At 46.2% G+C, this 12,618-nt stretch overlaps 1 protein-coding gene and 1 long non-coding RNA gene across 2 annotated transcripts in view; one reads left to right on the top strand and one right to left on the bottom strand.

Moving 5' to 3' along the window:
• The window catches only part of POMT2 (protein O-mannosyltransferase 2), a 51,378-nt gene that overhangs the window by 1,672 nt on the left and 37,088 nt on the right, over positions 1-12,618 (bottom strand). The window contains exons 22-23 of the transcript XR_014525796.1: positions 6,919-6,989; positions 4,438-4,475 (exon numbers count right to left, since the gene is read on the bottom strand). The gene's annotated coding sequence lies outside the window, so the exon portion shown is untranslated. The remainder of the gene's footprint in view (positions 1-4,437; positions 4,476-6,918; positions 6,990-12,618) is intronic.
• Positions 1-12,618, top strand: part of LOC310707286 — an 18,976-nt gene extending 6,358 nt beyond the window's left edge. Inside the window, exons 2-4 of the long non-coding RNA XR_014526417.1 lie at positions 5,755-5,905; positions 6,908-7,058; positions 7,588-12,618. This is a non-coding gene — a long non-coding RNA (uncharacterized lncRNA). The remainder of the gene's footprint in view (positions 1-5,754; positions 5,906-6,907; positions 7,059-7,587) is intronic.

Here is a 12,618-nt window from a genome sequence, read left to right as displayed (position 1 = left end):
AATGCTTTTGCTGCTGGAATGAGAAGAGAAAAGCCCCCTCCTTTTGTGCAACCCCCTCCTTGCACACAGATCATCCCCAATATAACCTCTTGCATCTTCCTTCTTCCACACATTGCAACTACCAGGCACCTTCCACCCAATTAGGAAGCCACCATCTCCAATCCTGCAGCCCATTCTGTACCCTTCCTTTCATCTTTACCCCGATTCACTTTCTGCCTTTTCTCTTTTTTGCATCCCCCCCTTCTTTGGACCCATGCTCACCCCACCCCCTTTCCCTTCCCCTCCCCCTTCCTTTTTTGAGATTCCCCTTTGCACACAGACCAGTCACATTTCTGCGCCTCCTTTCCTCTCCTGTTCTGCAGTCCCCTTTGCACACCCACCCACTCCATGACAATAGATGTTTAAGATGAACAGACTCTTCAGTGCAAGCCTGTCAGTTGGCTTGTTCAGTGACAGTAAAGTTCAGTTGATGAATGTTGTACATATGTGGGTGGTGGTCTGCTTGTTCATAAAATATCCACTCTAAATTACAACACTGAATCTAGAACTTCATATTGAAGTAAACACCTGGAGTGAAATGCATTGTGTGAGGGTACTATGGAACATTTGAGGTTCTGCACCCTTCATCTCTCTCATATGAGGTAGCTGAAGAATAATAATGATGATGATTACTATTATTTTATTATTTATACCTACCCATGGGACGCAGGTGGAGCTGTGGGGATGCGGGTGGCGCTGTGGTCTAAACCACAGAGCCTAGGGCTTGTCGATCAGAAGGTCGGTGGTTTGAATCCCCGCGACAGGATGAGCTCCCATTGCTCAGTCCCAGCTCCTGCCAACCTAGCAGTTCTAAAGCACGTCAAAGTGCAAGGAGATCAATAGGTACCGCTCCGGCAGGAAGGTAAACGGCTTTTCCATGCACTGCTCTGGTTCACCAGAAGTGACTTAGTCATGCTGGCCACATGACCCGGAAGCTGTACACCGGCTCCCTCGGCCAGTAAAGCGAGATGAGCACCGCAACCCCAGAGTCGTCCGCGACTGGACCTAATGATCAGGGGTCCCTTTACCTTTACCCACCCATCTGGAATGGAAGTAGGAGAAATTTGAGTACAGCAAGGAGGAGGGGGCACAGACACATTCCCCTTTATTTCGCCCAATGCCCCTCTTGCTCCTTCATGGCAGTGCAAATGCCCACTTCAACACCACCAACTTCCACCTGCCTCCACCCCAATTCCACACCATCTCCAGATTCCCCCCACCCCCATTCCTAGAGTCCTAAAAGTGTCCTACCCAGCAGCAGAGCATATGCCTGTGCTGCCCAGGGTGGGTATACTCCTGAGGGGCGCAGGGGCGCTCCTGAGGGGGGCAGCGCATGGAGGGTGCCCTCCCAGGCACGGGATAGCCGCTCGGGTGCACAGAGTGGCGTACGTACCCTGCAGCCAGGGGCGGAACAAGCTGTTAATGGGGGCGGAGCAATCCGCCGATGGCGGACATTCGGTACTCCGCCTGTCCAAGCCTCCCCCAGCTGTCAAAACAAAGGGGGAAGGGGGGTGCCGCCGGCAAAGTGGCGCGGCTCCCCCTTCCCCTGACGGCTTGAGAGTTGCAGGCGGGTGGTGCGCCAAATGTCACCCCCCTCAGCGATGACACCTGGGGTGAACCACCCCCACCTTCCTCCGCCTCTGGTCCTTTCCTTGGCTTTTTTCTGGCCCACATAAGACCACTGGATAGTTAGCCTTGGTGAAGACTTGACGTTTTCATCCCCAAAAAAGTTTTTGAGTTTCTGCTGAAATGAGGCTGCATTTTAATGTTGTATTTTAATCTTGTTTTTAAAGTTGTATTTGAATCAATTGTTTTATATCTGGTGTTAGCCACCCTGAACCTGGTCTTGGCTGAGGAGGGCGGGGTATAAATAAAATTTATTATTATTATTATTATTATTATTATTATTATTATTATTATTATTACCTTCTACACTATCTTCTATATTCTCTTTTGTTCCTCCAAATACCACCTTTACACCCAGCCAGCTCCAACTTTCTCTTCCCCAATTCCTCCTTTCTTTTCCCTACAGTTACCAGCAGACTAAAGCTGTCACACACAAGACCCTTCTCATCCCCATCCCCACGAATACATTCCCTTAACCCCCCTCCAGTCATTCACTACAGGTAATATTCCTCTCCTTCTTCCCGTGCCTTTAGAACCTTGGGAAACAGCCAATGAAAGCCATGCGATGGGAGACGAGTGCAAGTATAGTACGTACGGCACAGAGACGTATTTGGAGCCCACATGGCCTAATGCTGTTGCAAGAGAGACCCTCTTTTACAAGACAGTTGCTTTGTTCTCTGGCTGAGAGGAACAACACGTACTGCCAATGTAGTAGTAACGTCTTTTAAAAAAAAAAAAAAAAAAAGATGTCTCCCTTACCATGACATCCCCCAGCCCCTCCAGGGCCGGCTAAACTAGTGGACTGTTTTGTGTTTTATTTTATGAGTCTGATTTTATGTTCCATTTGCTTTTCCTTAAACAAACCTCCCTTCATTGTTTAAGATTGCTGTTTTGCCCCAAGTTATGAAGAAGCCTCGGGTTTGCCAGTAGATCTTATGACTGCTTGCTTATGACACCCATGGGCTATAACATTCCTAACAGGGGAACACAGAAGTTGGAAAGGAATCTTGTATTAAACTTTTTTTTAAAATGGATGCTCAGACATCATATTAGTTTCGGACTCTGCTTGCGTGTTCCCTTCCCTTTCTTGTACATGAGAGGTAGCAACAAACCGAAGGTGAAGCAGCAACATTTGATTTGATTTGATCTTTCATTCTCACCCCTGCCACCCATCCCACTGTGCTAGTCTGTGTGATAGGAGCATTGTGTTCAGAAAACCCAGGTCCTGATTCTGTTAAAGCTGGAGCCAGGGCCGTCTTAAGCATATGCGGCGCTGGGGTGCAAAGATCCGCCCAATACCCCTAGGTGATCCATGCACTCCTATTTATCGGGTTTTGTTGCTGCCGTTGGCACGCAGTGGATCCCGTCTGGAGATGGTTCCTCTGCTGCCGCTTGCTAGGAGCGTGCGCCAACAGTGGAAAAGCCAGCAAAGGAACCTGCAGCTTGGCGAACGCAACAGGATGCATCCCGCCAGTGGCGTAGCGTGGGGGTGCAGGGGGGGCCAGCCGCACTGGGCGCAACATCTGGGGGGGTGCGCTCGCACTCTCAGCTCTCTGCCCCTACCTGGCTCACTCACTCTCTCTCACTGCAGTGCTGGCTGTGCGAATCCGATCCAAGCCGCTGGGTCGCCGCCCACTGTGGAGGGGGGGGGGTGCCAGGCGTGCGGTGCGGAGAGAGAGCGAGGGACTATCTGGGGGAGGGACAGTGCAGCGGCCGCCCAGCGCAGTGCTGAGCGCGGGAGAGAACCACACCAGACCAGACCAGGCAGCAGCAAGAAGAAGCTGGCAGCGGCGGCAGGTTAGGGGTTAGGGGGCGCAAATTACATGCCTTGCCCCGGGTGCTGACAACCCACGCTACGCCACTGCATCCTGCAGCACCCACAACATTATATGGCACTCTGGGCATGGCTGAAACAGTTGGCCACCATGCAGCTGGGGCAATAGCCGACAGCCCAGCGGAGCAGAGAGGTGGCTCGGCGCAAGTTCAGGGGTGAGCATTGGAGTCCATGGAAGAGCCGCCCGCGAAGCTCCGACAGGCTCTGCTCCACTCAGCTGTCGCTGGCTCTTCCCTGGGCTCCAACGCTTGGCCCCGGACTCTAGGCCTAGCGCCCCTGAGAGCCCGGCGCCCGGTTGCCGGGCACCCCTAGCACCAATGGTTAAGACGGCCCTGGCTGGAGCAGCCTCACAGCTTAAGGTCCTGATCCATTAGCACAACCACACACCTGTAGACATGGGTGTAGCCAGGGGGAGGGGCAGCTGCCCCCCTAAATCAATAAACCTCAATAATAATACATAACTGAAGTTCTGCCCCGCCTCAAACAAAAATCCTGGCTATGCCCATGCCTGTAGAATTAAGGTTCAGAACTGGGTATGACTGAATAAGCCCACCAGGAAGCAATTCTGGACACAGCATTACTATCTAGGTCATTATATTGTTTTTCAAAAGCTTATGGGCTTGAGAGAAGGGCATGTATCAGATTTCCACTTAGGTAAAATTCATTGTGTAGTGAATTTTAATTGCTATGGGAGAGGATTTATGTCTCAAAAAGTGGGCCAAAAATATAGAATAAAATAAATAAATCCCAGTGCAATCATTGTGTGGGTACTCTACATGCCTGGAAGATATAAATGGGAACATTACAACACATTTAATTTAAGGCAAACAGAACCCATTGTACAAGGCAAAGCAAGCATTTAATAATGGCTTTTAAACTACATCAAATCTATTCAAAGCCCTCAGCTTCTATCATTAAGATTAAGTGAAAGCTCTTACTTTAAAATGTTCTGTTGCTCCAGGCACCAGGGATGCAGCTTGAGAAAGAGGAAGCAATCAGGCAAAAATATTTAAACAAAAAGAAAGACTGGAAAAATTTTCAGAGAATCATATTTGCAAAAGTTATGTTAAAAATCTTGCAAACTCCTGCATGGAAGTGTATTGGTTTTACCAAGACAAATGTGCCATTTTAAAACCTAGTTGCATCAGAGTTTACATTATTCTCAGTTGATGCAGACCAAAAAACTATTGAGCCTGCCCACATCAAATGTACAGGGGTGCCTCGCAAGACGAAATTAATTCGTTCCGCGAGTTTTTTCGTCTTGCGGTTTTTTCTGTCTTGCGAAGCACGGTGTCGGAAAAGTTTTGGAAAAGCTTCAAAAATCACCAAAGTCTTCAAAAACCTCAAAAAAGGCTACCACACCGCGTGCTATGAGTTGCTCCTCGAAGTCAAGTTGCAACTGTATTAACGGTTTTAAGAAAAAGGAAACAAACTTGCAATATGTTTCCGTCTTGTGAAGCAAGCCCATATGGAAAATCGTCTTGCGAAGCAACTCAAAAAACCAAAAACCCTTTCGTTTTGCGAGTTTTCCGTCTTGCGAAGCATTCGTCTTGCGAGGTACCACTGTATGTGAAAAGGTGCAGTTACAGAAACCACATGGTATTCTTTGCCAACTTGGTCTCCTATAGATTTTTTCGGACTACAACTCTCATTGTTCCAAGGCAGGTCACCTGTGCTAGCTGAGACTGATGGGAGTTGTAGTCAAAACATCTGGAGGGCACCAGGTTGGGGAAGGCTGAAACAAGGAATTTGGTTAGCTGTTTGAACAACCCATCCACTAATGCCATTGCATATTTATTAGAGTAAGACCATTTTGTTTTTCCATTGGGTTTTCCATTAAGTTTTGTATTCTAACCTCTTTTAATTGGCCTGCTTGGTGCTGCTTCAGTTTAACATTTAATTGTTGCTTGTTTTATTGTATCTTGTAGGATGTTGGCTACCTTGAGCACTCCTTTGGTAAATGAAAAGGTGGTCTGTCTGTCTGTCTGTCTGTCTGTCTGTCTGTCTCTCTCTCTCTCTCTCTCTCTCTCTCTCTCCTTACTTCTCTTTCTTTGCATTGTCAGATTTCACAGTCATTCTCAGTTCCAAGAACCAAGGTAGTCAACTATTGGCTACTCTCTCTCTCAAATCAGATTATTTTAAAGGGCTGTTTATTTAGACTGTGTACACATTAGCAGCTTAAAACACAGCTGGGTTGCTATTTTTCTCAGTTCAGATTGAATTTGGCTTAGGGGAAACATATAGAAAGCCCAGAGTTTTTCATACGAAACATCAGGATAGGTATGGATTGTGACTAGCATTGCTTCTCCAACCACTGGTGGGACCAAGCTGGATGCAGAGTAAACAGGACTGTGCACACAGCCTTATTCAAACTTCTGTACCACGGCACCTTCCCAAGGGCTCAAGGTGGGTAATTCAGAAATAAAACAGAGCAGAATCAGTAAGCACAAAATATCCACTTAGGCTTCCTAATTATAATGGAAGTTGGAATGCATTCTGAAGGCAGCATGTTCCCATTTCATATGCAAATAGAAGCTTGACCCCATATATATTTACAAGAGGGTCAACAGCCTCTCATGTTATCTAGTGAAGCACAGTGCTTTAGTATCAAAAATGACAGTTTGAGTGGAAAATTTCATACAGAGTAAGAGCAACCAGTCGGTAGAGCATGAGACTCTTAATCTCAGGGTCAAGAGTTTGAGCTCCACGTTGGGCAAAAGATTCCTATGTTTGTATGCAATTTTGTAACCCAGAAACCATTATTAAAAACCATTTAACATCTCTCTCTCTCTCTCTCTCTCTATATATATATATATATATATTTACACACACACAAGATTCCTGCAATGAAGGAAGTGGGACTTGATGACCTTTGTAGTGCCTTGAATTGTGAATGGAGCACAAACATTTAAATGGCTCCATTTCCCTACAGCAAAACTATTATTTTCATTACAAGCCAGCAGCTGGCTTTGAAAAGCTTTTGATCTCTATTATTTACAAACAGGAAATGAGAAGCTCCAACAGATATCCACATCATTTACGATTGTATCCGGAGTCTGGATCAGGTCAGTAGCTCAAATGGCCACTTAGAGAAATTTTAGGTTTTTAATTCAAAAACTAACAGCTGAGGCACTTCTCTTCTTACTGCACAAGGGACTTTATAATTGGTCCCCGTAACAGCCCTGTGAAATAGGATAGTTACTAAGTGAGGAAGGCACCTACAAACCTCTTGCATACTGTGGCAGATTCACACATTCCCTCTCACTCTTTACAAAAAAAAATATGCTCAAATTTAAATGACAAAATATACTCTTGGCACCATCACTTGCAAATACTGTAGTGCATACATATTTCAAGAGCTCAATTTCCCCACAGTAAAGTAATCAACTGATCCAATTTTCTTTTCAGGAACATCTCACCAGAATATGTTGTGTCATTCCTATGTGCTCTAGTTGCAGATGTCATTCACATTCAGGCAAAATATTGAGAGCTGGGGAAAACATTGAGATAACGTCAATGTCCCGCCACTCAAAACAGATTGCATCTTGGAAGAGATGAGGTGGGTGAGAGGAGTGTTATAACTATTTGTTCCATGCCTGGGGCAGACTTCAGTTCCCCTACCCCCCAAAGTGGCAAAAGTTATGGACAGTTGCACGTCTTAAGGCACAAAATGAAAGTTCTCACTGCTCAGATGGACTGCTCCTGTTTGGTACTGTTGTAGAGGCACCCCATTGGCTACTTCTGTCCCATATCTGGTCTCCAATTTCTCCTCTGACAGTGTTATTTATTGGCTCAATGTGCTTTGCTGTGCTAGGTTGCAGGGGAAAGGGTCCATGAAAAGCTACAAGACTAAGAACAAGCAGATATCTGGCTTTTCCTCTTCCAGCCTGAAAATGGGACAGATTTATTTCATACACCTGAGAGCAGGGGAAAGGAACATAACCTTAAGAAAACAAATGACAACATATTACGTGATTTCCAATGGCCATTTTGTGTCCCTCTCCAAGCTTGGTCTAGGGTAGATACCACATACTCTCACCTCACTTGGGGTGTCCAGTCTTTTATCATTCTTCTGTCCTTCTCTTAAGGCCTACAATGAGAGTATGCCCTACACAGGATGTGAAGCACAAAATGGCCTATAATAAAAGTTCTCTGATCTCTTTGATGGACATTTCACCTTCAAGACCATAAAGCAGAGATGATCAAACCAACCTCCTGCAAATGGCATTGGCTCAAGTCGGCATCTTCCTCCCCTCTCAAAGATTGCCAGCTCCTAAGCATTTGTAGATTTCCAGGTCACACCTTGTAGATCCTGGCGAGTGGCAAGCGTACACCACCACCTGAACCACCCACATCAGAATACTTTACAGTGTGTAATTACAAATTACCGGGGCATTAAATTAAAACCCTTCGTGCAGAACGGCAGCTTTACAAATCTGATCAAGCTTAATTTCTAAGGGTTTCATCTATTTTCTATCTGCTTTGTGTTCATTTTTGGGGGGTTGCCAAATGCAAAGTCAAGGAGGCATGGTCTGCAAATAGATTAGAAGCTGGTCAAGGTATGCGTGTGCCTTCTTTTGCCTGAATCGCGCAACACATCCTTGGACCAGGCACCGATCAGTGCAGCTGCAGGATGTCGGAGCTGGCATATTCTCTCATCCTCACAGGATACATGCCAGAAGCAGCCAAATCCAAAGCAGCACCTTATCCTCTGCAAGTGCCAAGCAAGGTACCACTGTTTCAGACTTGGCGGTTATTCCATGCAAAGTGGCAGTGTGTTGCATGGGTAGGCACATCCTCAAGTTGGAGAAGGGGGCGGAGTGGCTAGGGACACAAAGCAGCAGGGAAGAAGCCAAATGCTCTGGGCCATATGTGGGCCATCCATGTTTGGAGGTACAAGTCTCTTAGTCTGTTTTATTCAAAGGATGGATAGGTAACAGTCAGCCTTACCTGCAGTGTACTTTGTGTCCTGGCAGTTGGAGCACTGAGGTTGCCGGTCTTTCCTTCGTATCTTGAAACATGTGTTTTAGGCTGGTAGCAAAGCTAGAAACCTGAATTATTTTTCACATCTCACCACCTGGCTTGGCACCATTCACTTGGGTCCTCACTTCTCTCAAAAATGCTCACTTGATATCTCTTAAGTATCCTCGCTTCTTAAAACCACTTACTTTTGCAAGAAGGCAGATGGTTGTTCTGAACAACTCTGATCAGCTATACTCATCTCAAAGTGAAGGTACTTTAGAAACCTAGTTTATGTCCTCACTGAAGTGCTCCATGTGGTTTATGATAAATACTTCTGCCTGGACCCAACTAAAGTTAGCCACTCTTCAGTCCCATTGAAATCAATGGGGCCTAAGTAGCCACGGCTATCTTGTCCCTCTGATTTAAATGGAGCATAAGCACCATTACTCTTAGTCAGATCAGGGCCAATACATTAAGGTAAGCAAGATAGAAGTGCTAATACTTTTGTCATTTTCAGGGTTGTTGCCAGCAGCTATGGCAACTGTGTATTTATATGATCAATTACCCTGTGAACTCACCTTAGCTTGCAAGCTGCTTGCCCATTTAAGATTTAAATCAGAAACTGGAGTTGCAAGATAGTCCACATCCCAGGGCAAGGTCTGGGGCTTTTGGCTAGTCTTTATTTCATTCTGGAATATATGATCATGTAAGCAAGAGAGAGACACAGTAGCCCGAGAATGACCAACAAGCATCTACATTAGATGGTAAGACAATTTGGGCAGGGTCTGTTTTCTTTTACTTTTTTTACTGTCTGTAGAGCATCTAGCTTTTATAGCTGCTTGTCAAGCACACAGGTGTTGACTTCAGGTATATAATATTACTCCCTTGGGTCCAGGAACGTCGAGATATGCCTGCCTTACTCACTCACTCAAGGGTTATAAACTGGACTCCTGTGAGTACAGTAAGTGTAAGTATCATCCCAGCAAGTGTGAACAGGTATAACTCTCACATGAAGAGATCTTGCAAAAGCTAGTACTAAGGAGTGGGGTTATGATTCATTAGATCTCCAAGGCAAGGCTGGCGGACTATATAGGTGTTACTTCAGGAAGCACAAATGCAGCTATTTATGAAGTCATGAGAGAGTTGGCCACAGGAGCTCTCTCCCAGTTGCTGCGCTGAGCAACATTCTTCATAACTTGGGCTCTTTGCTCTTTTCTGAGCCTGCTCTCCTAACTGCTCTGCCTACATAGCAGTAGCCAGTACTTTTTTCTGGGGGTACGCATACCCCTAAACATTTTGTGAATCTAACAGGAGAAAAAACTTTTTTTATATAAAAAAAATAGTTTCTTCTCTAGCACAGTGAATCGTCAGTTTCATTGCTACCCCCGATGGCGTCTTCATTTCCTTTCCCGGTGTTTCCTGAGTCTCAGACGGAAGTGAGTGTTTAATATGTGAAACAGTGTGGAATGTGGATGTGTGGTGTTTTACAGAGGAATTGGGAAGGTGTTAGTGCACACAACCTCATGCCAATGTGGAAGTTACTGTGGGCTGTCAGCTGTGTGATATGAGGTAATGCATCTTCTTTGTACTTTTGTCCATTTACTGTATTTATTTTCCCCGATTCGAACTATAAAAGGGTGATTTTCTTGAGTCAAAATGAGAGTACCCCTAAACATTTTTTTAAGAAAAAAAAAAGCACTGGCAGTAGCAATACCTTATTTGCAGCCTGGCATGAGCCAGTATGAACTCTGGGATGAGTCACTCAGCAAATAATAAAGATCATTCTCTTAGACTTCTACCCTGAACTAGGAATCCTCTTTGCATGGTGGTGGAATACCTGACGAATTATTAAAAAGGGACATACATGCAAAAGGAACATTTCACTTTAAGGGGGAATGAACTTGAACTTTTACATGGAGGCCTCAGGCCAGCTGTTAAGCGCATTGGGCAAGGCAAAGACACTGCACCGCTGTGCAAATTGTCTTCAGAACCCAGGTGACGGCATGAAATCCCCTCCAGGCAGAATTAGATATTGGAAAAGATGCAGGGCTGCCACCATGCCATCCAGGTCTTTCTCTCCCCTCTCCTCAGTTCTGCATGAGGAGATATTACTCTTCATGTTTCCTACCCCAACAGACAATCAATGTGAGGCAGGGCTAGGGAAACACAGCCAAACGAAATTAGCATAATGCAGGGTTTAGCCGATGTAGTGCCCTCCAGATGTTGCCGGACTACAACTCCCATCAACCCATCAGCAGAGACGATGGGAGGTGCAGTCCAACATCTGGAGGCCACCTTGGTCACCCTGACTTAATGACACATTTTACCAGGAAGATGGGTGAAGCTCGTCTTCTTTCAATGTCTTGTTCTACTCTAAGGAGATTTCTCAGCTAGGGCTATGCCACTTTGACAGATGCCCCTTGAATGTCACACTTTAGCTTCATTTTGGGGTGCGGGAGCACAACCAGGGAGACTTCAGATCTGCCACTTAAAAGCTCCATGCAGTGGCATTTCCATTTCATATTCGAAAAGGGAGGGATAATGCCTCTCCTCCCTCTTATAAACAAGTCTGCCAAGCTCCAGATTAAAAAAAATAAAAAGCAAAAAAGCAATAGCCAGAAACAAACCCACGCAGCAGGAGGGTCAAGGCTGAGAGCCGATTAGACCTTCAGGGCAGCATGTAGCATCACCCAGGAGATGACAGATGAGCACGTTGCCAGGCACACAAGTGCCAGAGGAGCTTGACAGCCCCAGTCTCTCTCTCCGCTGCATATAGAGCAGACTTGCTCCCTGTTAGTCTGGTGTCAGAGGAGTTTCTATGGCTGCCGTTGTACTGACAGGATGAGGGTGAACTAAAGGGAATTGTCATAAGCAAAGCAAACACCTCTCTTGTCCCACCTTTCAGTGAGCATTCAAGCAGGCAATGCAACCTGCAGACATTGTGGAAGGGTCTCAGAACACACTTGCATGCTCCAAAACCTTCCAGCATCTTGGAACCTATGACAGCATCACCCCTAAATGGCTTGTTATGTAATCTTATCTGACTTCGTGTTAAACAGGCTAATGGAAGAAGGCCTCAGCCTTGGCGCTTTACCAGGCCTCGCCTCGGAATATACAAAGTAGGATTCTGTTACACTGGACTTTCTCCTGCTACAGAACACTAGACTCCCAGCCTCCAAAGCTGATGCCAAGTCATGGTATCAGATACTTCTAGACATGTATTGTTCATTCATTACAGTTTGGCGAAGCTAGGCTGTTTGCATTAACACCTGTAGTGGTAACCTGGTTACTGGTAGAATCCCACACCAGCTTTCTATTGTAAGGCTCAGTCCACATGCCACAATCTGGGGAAAGTTAAGCTCACTACAGCACACTCTTATGTAACAGCATAAGCCTATGTATATTTGCTTGGAAGTAAGTGCCAATCTAATTCAATGGAGCTTACTCCTAGCACAAGATTGTACTGTAAGGCTGCATTCCTAAATCCACTCACAAGAATGTAAACATAACTGAACCAAGAGGGGCTTAACTTCAAGCAAACTTAATTCAGATTACTCTGCTTGGCTGCAGTCCTATGCATACTTACCTGGCAAGTAGAATTAATAGTGGGATTTAGCAGTAAACAAGCATAGGATGGCGTCCTAAAAAGAACATCTCTCGCTAGCTTTAGACACATGTAAGAAAACTGTAGAGGTAAGTATTCAACATTTCAACAATGAACATTTCAATCAGAATGTTGTGGTTTAGCATACTGTTAGGAGTTGGTGGGTGCTAGACCATAGCTGTCAACCGTCCCTTATTTGGTGGGAAACTCCCTTATCCCAGCGCTGTGTCCCGCTGCTGTCCCTTATTGATGATATCCCTTAAATTTCCCGGGTTTCAAAGGAAGCAGCTCCTCTCCCTCCCTCCCTGCCGGCCAGGGAGGAGGGAGGCTCCAACTATGTTGCTTGGCTGCCCAGCCCGCCCCCCTCCGGCCTCCTCTCACCAGCCTCGGCCCCCGGGAGCCCCTTTCCGCCGGGACTGGCGGGAGCCTCGGGCCCTTCTGCCGTCATCCTCCTCGCAGCCGCCGAATTGAGCTTCTCTGCCTGGGCCCTCCCCTCTGCCCGTCGCCGCCGCCGCTCCCGCTAGGCCATACTGCGGCTGCGCCGCCGAAGGAC

The sequence above is a fragment of the Podarcis liolepis genome (genome assembly GCF_965112155.1).
Source record: "Podarcis liolepis genome assembly, chromosome: 1".
Classification (NCBI taxonomy): domain Eukaryota; kingdom Metazoa; phylum Chordata; class Lepidosauria; order Squamata; family Lacertidae; genus Podarcis; species Podarcis liolepis.
Note: the sequence above shows the minus strand (reverse complement) of the source record. Positions and strands in the feature narration are given on the sequence as shown.